The sequence below is a fragment of the Pleurodeles waltl genome, chromosome 4_2 (assembly GCF_031143425.1).
Source record: "Pleurodeles waltl isolate 20211129_DDA chromosome 4_2, aPleWal1.hap1.20221129, whole genome shotgun sequence".
NCBI classification, from domain to species: Eukaryota; Metazoa; Chordata; class Amphibia; order Caudata; family Salamandridae; genus Pleurodeles; species Pleurodeles waltl.
This window is the reverse complement of record NC_090443.1, coordinates 469,597,225-469,613,766: the sequence shown is the minus strand read 5'-3', so window position 1 is coordinate 469,613,766 and position 16,542 is coordinate 469,597,225. Positions and strand designations below refer to the sequence as shown.

The 16,542-nt window shown below is 41.0% G+C and overlaps 1 protein-coding gene across 1 annotated transcript in view; it reads right to left on the bottom strand.

The window, feature by feature from the left end:
• Positions 1-16,542, bottom strand: part of S1PR2 (sphingosine-1-phosphate receptor 2) — a 196,740-nt gene that overhangs the window by 69,421 nt on the left and 110,777 nt on the right. Inside the window, exon 2 of the mRNA XM_069231802.1 lies at positions 5,043-5,138. The gene's annotated coding sequence lies outside the window, so the exon portion shown is untranslated. The remainder of the gene's footprint in view (positions 1-5,042; positions 5,139-16,542) is intronic.

Sequence of the window (16,542 nt, the reverse complement as noted above, 5' to 3'; positions counted from 1 at the left end):
AAGATCCCCATCTGTCTGGCAAGATATGTGAGGCAAGAAAGGAACCTGTCTAAAGGGATTAGCAGAAGGGCGTGGTTGGCGGGCATGACCTTCAACTCTTTTGGCCAATGCCCACTTCCGCCAAACTTTAAATGACCCCCTTTATATCTGAAGGTGACCGAGGACCAACCACGCACATTGTGCAAAGGGCAGTGGGATGGTGTACTTCAGGGAACTATCTGATCCTACAACATGCCCATCACTATCTTAATCATCTGCACGGATACCAAATGTGGCATATTTTAATGGCGCTGAGGAAATTCAGGTTTTTACAACGCATGAAACAAGAATCACATGCAGCTTCTAAGCAGTTAACGTTATATTTACAGGGTTGTGTATGGTTGGAGTGACGTCAGTCTGAAAAATCAGGAACGGTGGCAGTAGGCAGGGTCACAAACCGAAAATCCCAAGCACTGGATACAGAAAGACGTGCATTGTTTCCAGAGGCCCTTCGGTTGGTGAAACAGGAAGAGTCCCTGGGTTTCCGCAGTCAGGTGTCTCTGCTGGGAACAATAACCTGTTATTTGGTGGTTAGATGCTCAGGAAGCCAAAGAGACGCGATGGCTATCGGCGCAGCAGTCGCGCTGGCCTCTTCCTGAGACAAAGGTGAATGCACACAACTGTTGTCCTTCGGATACGGGCTGCGAACTTTTTTCTGCAGGCCCACGCATTTTCTTTTGACAATAGGGCTGTGTGTTACAGGCGTGACACAGAGGCCCTGTTGGTGGCAGCAGCACACACTCACGTAGGCACAGAGTACATAGCCAGGACATCAGGCAGTTACTAAACTGAGTGGGAGGCAGGTCAACTCCTGGAAGAAACAAGTTAGTCACCTGTAACAATCGTTCTGGTGCTGGTATGCTTTATACATTTCGATGCAGTGCACTAGCATGTCATATGTATTCTGCCCATCGGCTGTTGCAAGAAACAAGTTATTAAACTGTAATACCAACTTTGGCACTTTATATATTTTCTAGAGTTATATGGTGTGGTGTAAATTGCGAGAAACAACATAACTGTAAGAAATATTAACAACTTGATGCTTGTGACGGGTCAAGTTAGAGTAGCAGAGTCACACCAACCCATTATAAAGCATTAGCAACGTAGGTCCTGGTTCTCAGTTGGTCAGAGTTTTCTGATCCCTCCAAAAATCCCCTGTTTGCACATCGGTCCTAATTCCATTTTGGGTGGTGTTTACTGAATCTGGTAATCACTGAGTGTATTAAATACTTCACCTGTCCTTAAATTTCCTCAAGTCAAACCTGACAGAAGTCAACAGCGCAAAACAGTACATTATTTACATTAGCATGTAGATTTTGGGAGCGTTAAGCACCAAAATCCACACGTTACTCCGCAAAGACTCGGAATAGGTGCTGTTTTTGGCACCTGATAAATTCTGAGCCCCACAGTGTTGGGCCAACCCGGAATCAGAGCCTTATTGTTGCTTATAATGGAGATCTTGTGTCACAGCATTGTTGCTGCTTTTTTTTCTAACGAACATGACTTTCAGATAAAAGAAAGTCCTTGAAGACCTGTGTTTAGAGAGATAATGAAGCCACAGGCCTGCTCCTTCTTCACGGCAAAAATGCACAAACGGTAAAAGGGAATGGTGAAACCACAGTGAAGCAAGACACAATGCTTTTATGGGTCACTAGAAACCAGAGAAAACGTGAACTGTGAGTAAAAAGTGAGAAAAGACGCAGAAAATAACCAGGGACTCTTTTTACACGAATAATTATTATTCACAAGAGAAATAAATGACCAGATAGGACATACTGGGTAGTAATACGAGAATGACAAGGGGTTTATGAGTTACACACTATCTAATAATTATAAGTGTGTCTTGTCCATCGGAAAACTGGAGATGGGAAAGCTCTGACAGGACTGGGGAAGAGCAGGGGATGAGCTCCAGTTCCTTGGTGCATTCACTGGGTTGAAGGATGAAGTAAGTTACCTACTTAAAAAACTACAGTTTTCCAGCAGTGACATCTTTTATATATTCACATGCTTGAATCATCCCAACTCAAGAACGGGGAATAATTCAAGCAGATGAAGCAAATCAAAACTGGAAAATAAGCAACTCATAACCTGGTGAAACAGAGGTTTTTTTCCATTCAGTAGACTTTCGGGTGCCAAATGCGGGGGATTCCTACGTGGTCACACGGCAAAGGATTCACGAATCACCCACATCAACACATATTAAGAAGTGGCCAGCACTAGTGCGATCTAGCTCGACCACTGGAGCTTTAAGCCCACACGGGCTGCATAGTGGTGCCACAGGTGGAATGGGTACCACATACAAATGGGCACCTTGTGGGTGCAAACACACAAGTTTAGTAATGGCAGGAGAGTGAGATGGAATCTGGAGAAGTCAAGTAAGCAAGGGTTATACGGGAGATGGGGGTTGGGCAATGTTACCTGTGAGTTTGTTGAACGGCGATAAAACGGGCACAATTTAAATAGCCAATGGGTGAAATGAATGGGTGGACAAGGAGAAGACTTGGTCACGAAGGGATGCAGTGAATAGGAATGAAGGACGAATCTCAGATATGCAATGCATTGAGGTGAGAGGGACGTGCCTAGAATACACAGGGGTTCAGTGAATAGGGGTGAGATGGGTGAGTCACAGATACCCAAAATGTAGTGAATATGTGTAAGAGAGACAGTTCTCTGATATGCAGGTGTGTAGTCAGTGATGACGACAGAGACACTTTCAAATACACAGGGGGTGCAGTGAACAGGGACAAAAAGGACAAGCTATGGAAGTACTGGGTGCATTGTAAGGAGGTGAGAGGGGCAAGTATCAGATACACAGAGGTTACATGAATAGTGGTGAGAAGGATTATCTAAAAAAACACAGTGGCACAGTGAATGGGGGTGAGAGAGGCACTCTAGAGATACACAGGGGTACACTGAATAAACGTGGTAGTGTAAGAGGGGTGAGTATGAGATTATATATATATATGTATATATTGGGGTATAGACTAGAGGAATGACAAAAGGAGGTCACAGATACAAAGGAGGTGCTGTGAAAAGGGGTGAGAAGCATAATGGAGTGCATTTAATAAATGGGGTGAAATGCACAAGTCTTAGTTATTTTGGGCTGTAGTGGATGACGTGTAACAGTGAATTGTACAGAGGCCTTTCGAGACTGTACGTTGTATGGATGGAGACGTCAAACCATGTTGCAAAGATGTGCGAGACGGTGGCTCCTGGATATGCATATTTGGGACCATGTGGTAGGGATGCATCTGCTAGAACAAGTGCTCTCTGAGTGAGAGGAATGGTGATGCACGAGACTTTTATTGAAATTCTTTTTTGCCTGTTGTGGAATTGCCATAAATCTCCAGAGTTTTCAAAGGTGGCCTTTCCTTCTACTGCCCTGACCTCTCCCTCTTGGCTCCCACGCAGAAGGTCACTGAAACCTCGGGCCAAAGACCAGTCTGGTGGACCACCGTGACATAGCGGCCTTGCAATAATAGTGCTGTGATTGTCACTTGGTAGCTGCCATGAAAGACCGTATTATGAGTGCCCCTGGACTGTACTATTAAGGACCCACTGTGAGCCACTATTGATTGTGGAGGTAAAGAACCCATTATGGGACCACATCGGCTGTACAATTACAACCACTTTGAAGTCTCCTTGGTAGATGTACATCGTACGTAATGTTAAAACATCCTTTGTTGCTGTGCATTCCTTGTATCGTTAACACACCCACTTATGGTCAAAAGCCAATGGCGCTCTATTATGCTCCTGATTTCATCATCCCTGAAACAGGGCACTGCAACCATGATACTCTGCCTTGTTCTGCGCCACAAAGTTTCAATGGAATGGGAAAAGATAATTTCTGCCCACCTCACTCGATCACAGTAGTTTGGGGAGATCTGCCTGAGGTTTGCATGGATGGATCACTTTCATAAAGACTATGGGCACCACTTACTCCAAACCAAAGGAAATAGGGTAAGTCCACAAGGACCAAACATCAGTAACACTCTCTGATTGACTGAATGAGTAACTGAGTAGAATCAACAGTTTCCAGTGAAAATACAGCCTTACAGCCCGATGCCGAGGGCTATACTGGTAGTTAAAAGACCTGAACACAAGTTATAGGCCCGAGCCTCAGGAGCTTTATAATGGGTTAAAACAGTTATTAGCCCTAGAAAGCAAAAACAAAAGCCCAGACTGGATCATCTAGGCACATATGTATGAGGAAGATCAACAGCTCTGTGAGAACAGATGCAAACCAAAACTACTTGTGTACTCAGTCTCTGTCCATCCTAGGCCCTGCTGCGATTAGTCTGCATCACACAACATGTGTAAAAGAGGGCCCTGTACCATGACTGTACCTATTTATTAGTGGGATGTTTTACATTGTCACAAGATTGACAACATCTCCCACCAAATCTCCATGCACTACTGCCAACTGGTAGCATCCATCCTGGAGGCTAAAACTCAAAACGGCTTGGTTTCCTGTGGAGATTTCATGAATCATGTGTAAAGTTCCGTATCTGCATATGTGTCAGCAAGTGGTCAGCAACCCACCTCAAGCTCAAAGGACGAGTCCTGGTTTGTTGTAAATTTCTCAGGTTGCTTAGGGTAGGCTTGCTCATCTTTCGGTCTCTTAAACAGTAGTAAGCAAATGCCTTTAAACTGAAGTGCAAACATGTCCTGGGCTCAACTTAACACACTTTTAAAGGTCTCACAATATGAGAATAGTCCCTTCAAAACCCAGAGGCTAAAACTCAAACATGCCCTAGTTTCCTACCGAGCTCACAAGAAACCTGGGCTGCCAAATTGTGTGTGGGTTTGTTGACTTAATGCTGGGCATTTACTACGAAAATAAAACACCACCATATTCTACTTTTTTCAGAATTCACAGGACCCCCGCTTTAGGTCTATTTGGTTTTGTTTCCTCCATAAGTGAGTGATTGAAATCTCTCAGTGAGACTAAAACTCCAACATCTCTTTCTTTCTGGAGGTCACAGTGCACAAGGTGGGCCTACCTGTCTGTTGGTCCGTCGACAAGTAGTAGACATCTCTCTTCACGACTAAAGTTTCAGCGACATATCCAAGCACGGCCTGGGCTCCTTCCACCAGACCTGTGAGTAGACAGACAGACTCTGTTAACTTCACTAGTGGGTGACAGTTCAGATGACTTCACACAGGTAGTATGCTTTAGTAACACCTCTTTCATGTCTGTGTACATCACTTTGCCTCACTACAGTCTAATTTTACTCTCAAATCAAACACAATCTGAAGTGATGGACCCCAGTGGCCTGTGGAGCACCCAACACCAGGACACAGTAAGGCATTTCTCAACCTGTGGAGGGTCTGACTTACTGCTTTACCTGACATCAGCAAAAAAGGTATCACTCCAAGCAGGCTGAAGTCTACCATCTACTTACTAACAGGAAGAACAAGATAAATACAACCCTTCTTTTTGTGTGACTTAAAGTGACTTTTCTACAAATAACGAGCCCCTAAGCTTAGTTACTGATTGGAAACAGTGGAGAGCAGGCCAAAGGGAGAGCCGAGCGAAGAGTGTCTTGGTCTTAAAATCCACAGCACACGTCAACCCATCAAATGATTCATGTAAATGAGGCAGCAAACGTCAAATAACATATGATAAAGACTCATTTAGACTTAAACTCTTCAATAACTCTTTTCACTTTCGTACACTGGATTGTATCACTCCACTAACATTTCTTGAAAATACCTATTTTTTTAACACATGAACATTTCCCTGCCACAATGCCATGACAACACCACCATAAGTAAATACCAAGGCTGCATAGTCCTGCTTTCACCGCATCATGCCCCTTTAATCAGGGGTGTGGCTTAGTCAACGAGGCTCATTGGAGGGGGTGGGAGGTTTCTCAAATTTTCCAAGTAAAAAAGGACTGGGCTGCACAGTGGAAGGGTGAGATGACCACGGTTCAGGATGCACTGTTCCATGAAGGACAGGATAAGGTACCTATGACTCGCACCCTCGTCATGCCAGTTTTTTTCTCCAATATTTTGGAGTAATTTGGGGTAATTAGCAATGCATAGTGAGGGCATGAGTTATAGTTACCTTAGGGCACGAGTTATAGTTACTTGAGATAACTCTAACTATAACTGGTGAATTTCTATGGTTCGGTACGTTTAAAATGTGAGACTTTAACGTCCATGTAACTGTGGTTTTTAAGTAAATTTCTATGTTTTTTAATTCTATTTCCTAACTATAACATCCTAGTAACTTTTGTTTTTTTCAGTGAATTTCTATGTTTTTTTTAACATAACGTAATTTTCATTACTATATGTTAAACCAACCACCACCACGCATGGCCTTTGGCTGTGCACAGGCAGTTGGCCACAGGGCGTGCCCTGCGGCCGGACCCTGCAGCCAAACCCCTAACCACCCAACTTCACACTGCACGCGGCCCTTTGGATGTGTGTGGCGGGAGATGGTCGCGGCCTGTCTCTCTGGATGCAAGAATAAATGTGACAGGATGTATCTGGGTGCGAGAGTGGCTGTGAGAGTGTCTGTCTGGGTTTGACAGTGGGTGCATCAGTGTCTGTGTGGGTCTGTGAGTGGGTGCGTGAGGGTCTGAGTGCAGATATGAGTGGGTGCACAAAGTTCTGAGTGGGTCTGGGAGTGGGTGCGTGAGTGTCTGAGTGGGTTTGTGAGTGTGCGTGTAAAGGTCTGAGTGTCTGTGTGTGACAGTGGGTGCGTCTGTGTGGGTCTGTGAGTAGGTGCGTGAGGGTCTGAGTGCAGCTGTGAGTGGATGCACAAAGTTCTGAGTGGGTCTGTGAGTGGGTGCGTGAGTGTCTGAGTGAGTCTGTGAGTGTGCGTGTGAAGGTCTGGGTGGGTGTGTGAGTGGAAGAAAGATATTTAAAGAGCGAGAGAGAGAGAGAGAGAGAGAGAGAAAGAGAGTGAAATGGGAGTGAAAGGGAGAGAGAGAGTTTTTTAGGCTATGTTGAATGATATACTTAGAATAAGATATTTCTTGACAAATTGAAAAGACAAATGTATTTGTCAGTGAAAGAGAGTGCGATCATCTTTTATTATAAACCTTGATGTTACAAATAAATTAAAGCAGGGAAAATGACCACAGACAAACCTGGACTAGAAACCTCAACTTTCAGTGTGAGGGTCTTTGACCTTAACCATTATGCCACGAGTGACCCTTTACTTGTTTTAAGTCACTGCATGGAGAGACCATTGCAATGACCATTTCTCTCTGTCTCTATTCCATCCCATTATGGGATGGAAGTCAGAGAGAGAGTGAAAGGACCACGGGGCAGCCTTAAGGCCCCCGCAGCACTAGCTGGCTCTCCATATCTTGTGGGAGCCAGCATTCCTCCCCTAGCACAGAGCTGGTTTTAATAGCAGCTCCCTGCTTGTGGGAGCAATGTTTTCATCCGACTTCCCTGCACGCATACTTGCTCTTGCTTTCAGAAAGCGGAATTTGTTTGCTTTTGCTTGGTGGAAGCTGTCAGCTCCCACCAAGCAAAATCAAACAGCTATGTCCACCCCGCATTGAATTTGACAATAGTCCTGGGGAGGTGGCGGTTCCTGGGGCTGCGGGCGGCCGGGTAGCCCCCCTCACTTAATGTTTTTAGCTTTAGGGAGGTGGGGGTTCCTGAGGCTGTGGAGGGGCTGGGCTGCTCCCGCATTAAAATTAACAATGCCCCTGGGACTTGGCCCACCCTAGGGCCTGAGAATAACAAAGTGTGGCAGCCTCTGCGCTTCACTTAAAAAAAATAAAACTGCAGCTGATCCGCCACGAATTGCGGCGAAATTTAAAAAAAACGCTTTTTGTTCTGTGGAGGTTCCTGTGGGACCGTAGCACCAGATCTAAGGGGTCAGGGTGACTCTACCCTGGCCCCTTTTGTCTGTTTTATGCTTTTTCTGGGACTGCTGAGTCCCAGCACGGCTGGCAACACTTCCTTAATGAAGTGTTGGCAGCCAATCAGATCTCAGCACAAGATCAGAAGGGTTTGCAAACCCTTTGTGTCCCTATATATACACCTTTAGATTTGAGTTAATATCTCTTAAACCACTGAATGGATTTACACCAAATAACAAAAAGGCCTATTTCTGGACCAAGAGCTACCTTTCTGCCACATTTGCAGTAATTCCATCCAGTGGTTTCGGCGCTATTGCTGTTCAAAATCCCTATAGAAAAATGAATGCAGAAAAAGAGTTTTGGGACCCCACCCCTTTTTTTCTTGGCCCCTGGTTGATGGGTCACCCCAAAACTTTTCTGACAGCAGCTGAAGTGCGCGTAAACGTTTTCCAAAAAATTATGTGAAGATTCATCAACTGGGACAAAGATATAGGCAAACCAAAAAACGCTTTTTCTATAGAAACTAGGTCCGAACTATAACGACCTAGTGGTGACTCCCACTATGCACGATCAAAGCCATAGGGCTAAAATGCTTTGCAGGGCTGGAACACCCTCATTAAACTATTGAATTTTTATCATCCTGGTGCAAGTGACTTGTATTTTGCAGAGTCTGCATTGCTATTGCAGGCTGGGTACCGAAACGCGACCCCCCCAAGCGGTGGCACACGTAAACTCGATTTTTTTGTTCTTCCAATACATACATATGCATATACAAATATGTGGGCCTGGCTCCATGTTTCTATTACTTGCCTTTCACAAAGCATGCCATCAAGTGTCTGACGGCCCCATGTAAGAAGCCTGAGTCGCAAATGGAGGAGGGTGTACAGCAAATTAACAGGGGTGAGCTGAGCCAGAGGTGAACCATGGGCCTGGCTTGGCTTTAAGAGTCAGTGCACAAGCCAAGCCATGAAAACGTTTGCGATGTATATCGTGCCACAAACATAATGTAAAACATGATACAATCTCTTCAAATAAAAAAAAGGGTATTACTTTAACTTGCGGAAGTGATCACCTTAGTACATCAGATTATATTAGTACATAGACAAACATTTATTAAAAGTTATAGTTTTTAGAAAAAATCATGGCTCACCCCAACACCTAAGCCATTAGTAAACTGAGAGGCAAGTCGGCAATGTAAACTCTAAACATGGCCTAGATACTTATTATATATGGAACAACATTACAGTGTATCACATCAAATATAAGAGGTGATTATATAGCACACATCCTCAATTTTCTTATTTAAAAATGTTCTTGTATGTGATAATAAAGAAAAAGGAGGCTCTGTGAAATAAAGTAAGTGCATAAGATCACACAATTTTGGCAAGCAGGGAACCTAGTATTGATTCCAGGTCGTCTGGTTTTACATTTTGAAATTCAGCCACCAGCTTGGGATCGCTGTCTCTATCTTTTTCGTTTACATCAGGGGGTCACTGTTTTGTACACAGAGGTAGAGGACCCAACTCAGGACTCCCAGACCCAACTACAAAGCCAAGGATCCATTTATTTGGGAGTCACACCCAAACACCCTCCCCTTGAAAGCTAAACCCCTTCCTTTAACTCACAACCATATACTACCTGCCTCTTTATCTCACTCTTGAGGATTCCTTTTATCTCCTGTTTTCTCCTTTTCTCACTACCGTTTCTGTCTTTCTTGTCCTCCTTCTTCCCCCATATGTGTTTTTGTTCACTCTGTTGCTCTGGGTTGAAGTTTGAGGAGTTAAAATAAGTGCTGGTCCCCACGTGCAGCCACCAGCTCAAATTAAGCACTGAATTTGTCAAGTGCACTGTTTATATGACCAACATTGTTATTAGATTACAAGCAACATCTCTGTCTACTAAACCATATATGAGTAAGATGTTTATACAGCATACATCCTGAACTGAATTCCTTTCAGGTAGCCACAGCTATAACAATCAAAATGAAGCGAAGTAAAGTGATTTTTCATAAGATCATACGATTTGGCAAGTAGGAAGCTGGAATCTAAACATAGTTTTCCTGACTATAAACTGTGCAATGCAGCCACTTGATGAAAATCGTATTCTCTCTCACACTTTTACCACCAAAGGACACTGCTTTGTGTTCAATTATTGGATGACTTCAATTAGTACACTATGATCTACAAATACAAGCATCACATTTCATCCTGACCCCACACAAGTATAAAATGTCAAAATTCCTTTTTAGAAACAAATACAAAGGTTTCCATGCCGATAAAGATGGCGGTGGAGTGCTGAGCTCCGTGTCAACGCAGAGCTTTATTTTATTTTAAAGCCTTCAAACGTGTGCACTACCCTGAATGAGGCAGTTCCTAATGTATCGCTTTGCTTTGGCCACATTGTCAGCGCACAGGGAGGCTTTTCCGAGCCTATTTGTCATCCCGGAGGCATGGCGGTGAGTTCCTGTCAGATGCGAGCGCCTGCCATTTTGTTGGTGTACCGCTCATGTTTTATTTTTCCTACAAACCGCGCCTGAAAGAACGCATTGGCCTTAAATGTGTGTGCTGCTCTGAATGAGGCACCTCCTCTGGTTCTGCATCGTTTTGCCCACATTTTCAGCTTATGGGGAGGTTTTTCTAAGCCCATTCGTCATCCTAGAGTCACGGTGGTGTGTTCCTGTCAGATGCTTGTGGTCGGTGTTTCATTGATGCCCCGCCTGTGTTCCATTTCTCTTTTTCTCACTAAACACGCTTGAAACAAGGCATTGGCCAGCCCTTATTTACTATCAACATTTGGTGCCATTCACGTCCTCAATTTCATCAATAATAAGCATGGTAATAATTTATACTGCAGCAGTAAATAAGCCTATAATGCTGACAGTCAAATACTTTACTAGTTTACCACTTAATATGACTTAATTATGAGGTGATTCTCTCTCCCTACATATTTTTCATTGTGCTGTACAAGTGCCTCATCTATTTCCGTTTGTGTGAGCTTGAACAGAACTTCTTCCTTCTTTGATCTTGGCCTCTATAGTACTATTCAACTTTCAGTTTTAATACTAACTCTTCACCGTATACTATCAAAGAAATCTACACATATATGTCATCCACATAGTATAAGGGCAGAACCAGGCATTACTAGACAATTCCAAATAATTTTGTGCAATCCGTCACAATGGCCAGTGATCTCCTAGCTTCTTCGAAACCCTCTTCATCTGGAGCAAAACCTAAAAAGGCCAAGAAAGATCACCCATCATGTCCTCTCGTAACCCTGTTTTGGATACTATATTTGATTAAGTGAGGGGCCTTAAACCTTTTATGTCTGCAACTAACAACTGAAACAAATTGAAGACCTCTTGATTACTATGGAAAGTAAGATGTTTGAGATGGAAAAGCAAGTTAGTGATCTTCAGGATGAGGTGACCAAGATCCCTGTGCTAGAACAAGGGATTCAAAAACTTAAAATACATACTGAAGACGTTGAAAACAGAAAAAGAAGGAATAATCTTCGCCTGTATGGTCTATCTGAAAATCTTGAGGGCCATGATCTCCTCACTTTCCTGAAATAATTCTTACCTGATGTGCTAGGTCTTCAAAATACTCCACCCCTGAATATTCAATGAGGACATCATCTTGGCTGACCTCAACCCGACTTATCTAGACCTAGAGGCATCATAATGTCATTTCTGGAATTCACTGACCTGTTGCGCGTTTGAAAGCTACTAAAGAAAAACGTCGTCTTATCTGGTCTGGTCATAACATTTTTATTTCTCCAGACCTCTTGAACTCTACAAACGCCAGAAGAAAAGAATTCCTGGGCCTACAACCTCAAATGAGGCAATTTAATCTATGTTATGGCATTCTACATCCCTGAATATGTAAAATTACTTATGAGGGCACTTCAAGATCTTTTGACGATCCTGTGAGCCTATAGTCATTTCTTCTGAGTATTTAATCAAATATTTCGAATACCAATGCATAATGCTCTTAATATCATTTTGTGATGCACATATATACTACAAGTTCTTCTTTATTCTTTAATATAATGGCTTTCTTTCATATATAGCATTTTTTTCTATCTCTCTGCTGTTCCTCTTGTTCAGGTACCAACACATCTCATGCTCATTTCTTATGCTCTTTCCCTCAAATCTGGATTTCTATCCTTGATAGACCTTTTCATCTTTCTATCCTATCACTCCCTTTTACCCTTTTTCTCTTTTTTATGTATTTATATTAATTCTTCCTTATTTCCTTTTTTTACTTATCAATATCAAAACTACAGTGCCCATATGTTTTGTCATCATCATGAACAGTGTCTTTTGTTTAATTTAATGTTTTTTGCAGCTCATCATTCATGTTCCTGTCTCCCTTATCCATTTAGTCGTCAGTAAGTTTAATGTTGTTTTGTGGAACGTTTGTGGTCTAAATTTAACCCCTATGTTACCTTTCTACAGGAAACCCACTGTAATGATGTGGAATCACTTAAACTAAAAAGATAATGGGCAGGCCAGGTTGCTTTATCTCCTGCCATTAATAGTAAAGGTGGTGTTACTATCCTCTTCCATAAATCTCTAAATGTACAGATTGTATCAACTCATTGTGATAATGATGGACGATAGGTACTAGTCGATGTTATCATTTATAATAAACAAATTTCTCTTTTTAATATTTATGGTCTTGTTGAACCAGATCCTACATTTTGGAATTCCATTAAAATAAAATTGGCTAACATTGATAATCCCAACATTATTATAGCACGATATTTAACCAGTTGCTAGACCCTTTTATTGATAGGAAATCTAAATGTTAATTTATCCCTGATAAACCCCACAAAGCATTCCAGTTGGCTATTACCTCTCGTCCATTATTTGATGTTTGGAGTACTTGTAACCCTGATGCTTCTGAATTTACGTTTTTCTCAAATGTTCATCATACCATGTCAAGAATTGATTATATTTTAGTTACTAAACCGCTACTCCCCATCATTCAATCCTCTGAAATTGGTTCCATTTTTATTTCGGATCATGCCCCAGTTTTATCCTCTTTTGATTTATCTCTTAACAATTCTAAAACTGGACGATGGAGATTTAATAACTTTCGCTTATCACACAAAACATGTATCACAGAAACCACTGCTTTTATTTGTGCATGTTTTCAATTTAATCAATCCAAAGATACCTCAATTTTTTATAACTGGAATGCTTTTAAATACTTTTTTCTGGCGTTTACTATCACATTTTCAGCCAAGTGGAAAAGGATTGCAGACTCTCAATATCTTAGGTTATTGCAACAAATTAAAACACTCAAACGTTCTTGCTGTACCTTTTAAATCCTTATCTGCTTTACATGAACTAATTGCTGCCAACTCTACCCTCAATAAACTTGCCACTATTCCTGTGTGTAATACACTGCTCAAAGTTAAATCGAAATATCATGGAGGCCCAAACAAAGCTGGTAAAATGTTAGCTAATTATTTAAAGATCAAATCTGAAAGTAAAAATAGTGGGCCAATTTGTAATGAACTTAATAAAATAATAGCATTTTTTGATTCTGGTATTTCTGATGTTTTTCAAAATTACTACAAATTCTTATATACTGAAGACACCAATCCTTCAGAACATGACATTAAACTTTCTTAGTGATCTTCCTACACCTCCTTCTAATCTGATCACTTTGAAACCCTTGAGGCTGACATAATACCTTCAAGAAATTATTGATGCCTTTAAATCCTTAAGAAAAGCTAAAGCACAAGGGCCAGATGTTTTTTCTATAGAACTACTCTCCTCCTTTTCTCATACCTTTGCCCCCACACCTATTGAACTGTTTAATTCCTTTCTTTAAAACTCAAAGACTAATGGCTCCTTTCTGGAAGCACTAATTGTGATTATTCCAAAACCAGATAAGGATCATATCCTTTGTAAAAACTATCATCCCATTTCATTATTTATGATCGTAAAATTTTTGCCAAGATGTTAGCATCACGCCTTGAAAATGTTATTCCCCATCTTGTTAAATCCGATCAGTCCGGTTTTGTTAAGGGTAGGTTTGCTGCTGATAATGCCAGGTTGCTATCTAATATTCTGGAATCTGCTAAGAAATTTCAACCACCCCTTGCAGCCTTGTCTCTTGATGCCGAGAAGGCTTTTGATTTCATTAATTGGCATTTTATGTTTACCACTCTTCAGTGGTTTGGTTTTAGTCCTCATTTTATTTGATTTATTAAATTATTATACTTTGATTCTCATGACAGTGTTTTTGTTAATGGAAGTTCTCCCCGTATTTTACTCTACATAGAGGTACCAGACAAGGTTGCCATTTCTACCCCTTGCTTTTCGTTCTGTGTTTAAAACCTTTTCTTGTGCGTATTCGCTCCAATAAGCTTATTTCAGGCTTCACTCACAAGTCCCTTGAAACCAAATTGTCAGCTTATGCTGATGGCATTCTACTATATATATCTAACTCCCAAACCCCATAACACCTTTTTAAATGAATTTAATTTATATTCTAGCATATCTGGTTATAAAATAGACTTCTCTAAAATAGAAATCTTACCTTTGAATTCCCTGTGCTATCAATACATATTCATTACTACTAATTTTACTTGTTGTCCCTCTGAATTTAAATATCTAGGTGTTTGGTTTTCTTCCAATATTTACAGCACAATTAGTCATCATTTTTATATTTTAAACAGAAAAATTCAAAAATTGCTTTCCTCCTGGTCTCCTGTTCATCTATCATGGTGGGGACAACTAGATACCCTCAAAATGAAGACTGTACCCTATGTCTTTTATGCACTTTCAATGATACCTTTTAAAATACCAAATTATTACTTTTCTCAGATCATCTCTATTTGTACCAAATTCCTATGGAATAACAAACACGCTTGATTAGCTCTGTCTAAATTTAAGTATTCTAAGAATGAAGGTGGCATACGTTTTCCTGATTTTAAACTATACCATTCTGCATTTTTAATCTGACAATGTTATGCCTTCGTCAATACCTTTCATGATTCCCCTATACCACGTTGGATTGTACTTGAAATATTGCCACTCAAAGATTTATTTTTTTAAAGATGTAATTTTCATGTCTAATTGTGCTTTCATTTCTAAGTATCCAATTTTAAAGTATTCCCAACTTTTACCGCATACAATATCTTAGAAGGTTTAAATTTTCATTGAGGGTTTCTTTCCTCATCCATTTGGTATAAGTTCATTAAATTTAATCGCAATTCGTTTTATTTTAAACATTGGAAAGAAAAGGAAATTTTGTTTGTTCATCAATTGATGAGACATAATTCTGTTATACCTTTTACTCATACCTTTTACTCAACTGCAAGCACAATACAATTTATCAAACTCTTTTCTTGAAGAATATAAGCTTATATCTTCTGTTCTTCAATCTTTCTTAAACACTAATAATTTTCCTACCTCCTGTGCACAAGTTACTCCCTCATCACCACTATATAATAATAGCCATGATTCTATTCCAAAAGCTGCATTCATTTATAAACTTTTATTATCTGCTAACTCTCTACGTTCAAAAATCCCTCCTGGATTATTATCTGAAAAGGACCTTTCTGTAACATTTACTGCTCAGCTGTGGGATAAAATATGACTAAAACTGTTCAGTACTTCCAAAGCTGCTCGTATTACACAATCTTTATTTTTTATTTATAATAGAGCTGTTATTACTCCTGAATGTACCTCTAAATGTGATTGAAGTTCCTCCTAATTATGTTGGTCTTGCTCTATCTCTAATGGCACTTTAACTTATTTACTATACTATTGGCCTCATGTCTTTGATTTTTGGAAGGTTATGTAGACTAAATGCACATGCATATTTAGACATAATGTTCAACTATCTATTTAAAATATTTTCTTGGGCACATTGGGGGTCATTCCGACCCCGGGGGGCACCGCCCGCCGGGCGGAATCCGCCCAAAGACCGCACCGCGGGTCCCCACGACATCCGTTCCCGCCAGCCTTTCACCGCCAGAAACAGGATGGCGGGAAGGGGGTCGGAATCCCCATGGAGGATTCCCTGGGGCAGGGGTAAACCGGCGGGAAACCACCGGTTCCCCTTTTCTGACCGCGGCTTTACCGCCGCAGTCAGAATAGCCCAGGAAGCACCGCCAGCCTGTTGGCGGTGCTTCCCTGGTCCCCGGCCCTGGCGGTCATGGACCGCCAGGGTCGGAATGACCCCCATTGTCTCTTAATTTTATGCATACTTCACCCAAACCTAGGTTGTTAGACCTTTTCATTACTCTTGCTTTTAAGGTTATACTTTCATGCTGGAAAGACACTTCTAAAATATCTGTATCAACATGGTGGATGTTTATTTGTGACGAACACAGAATATCCAATGTATCTTCATCAACTACTTACCAAAAAATTTAATCTGATCTATACTGGTTTCCTTTCACTCCTTATCTATCTTCCCATTTAGCTACACTTTAATATCTCACATATATTGTTTAATTATTTCCTCTTCTCTTTCTTTTCACTATATCTACTCATTTTTCTTCTTCTTTCTTTGTCCTTGCTATTCCCCACTTTTCATTTCTCTTCGTTTTATATACAAAATGATATGATTTTGGTTATCTTTAAAAAAAAATGCTTTAATATTCCCAGGTATCTGTATAATTACACATATTTTTTACCGGTATTATA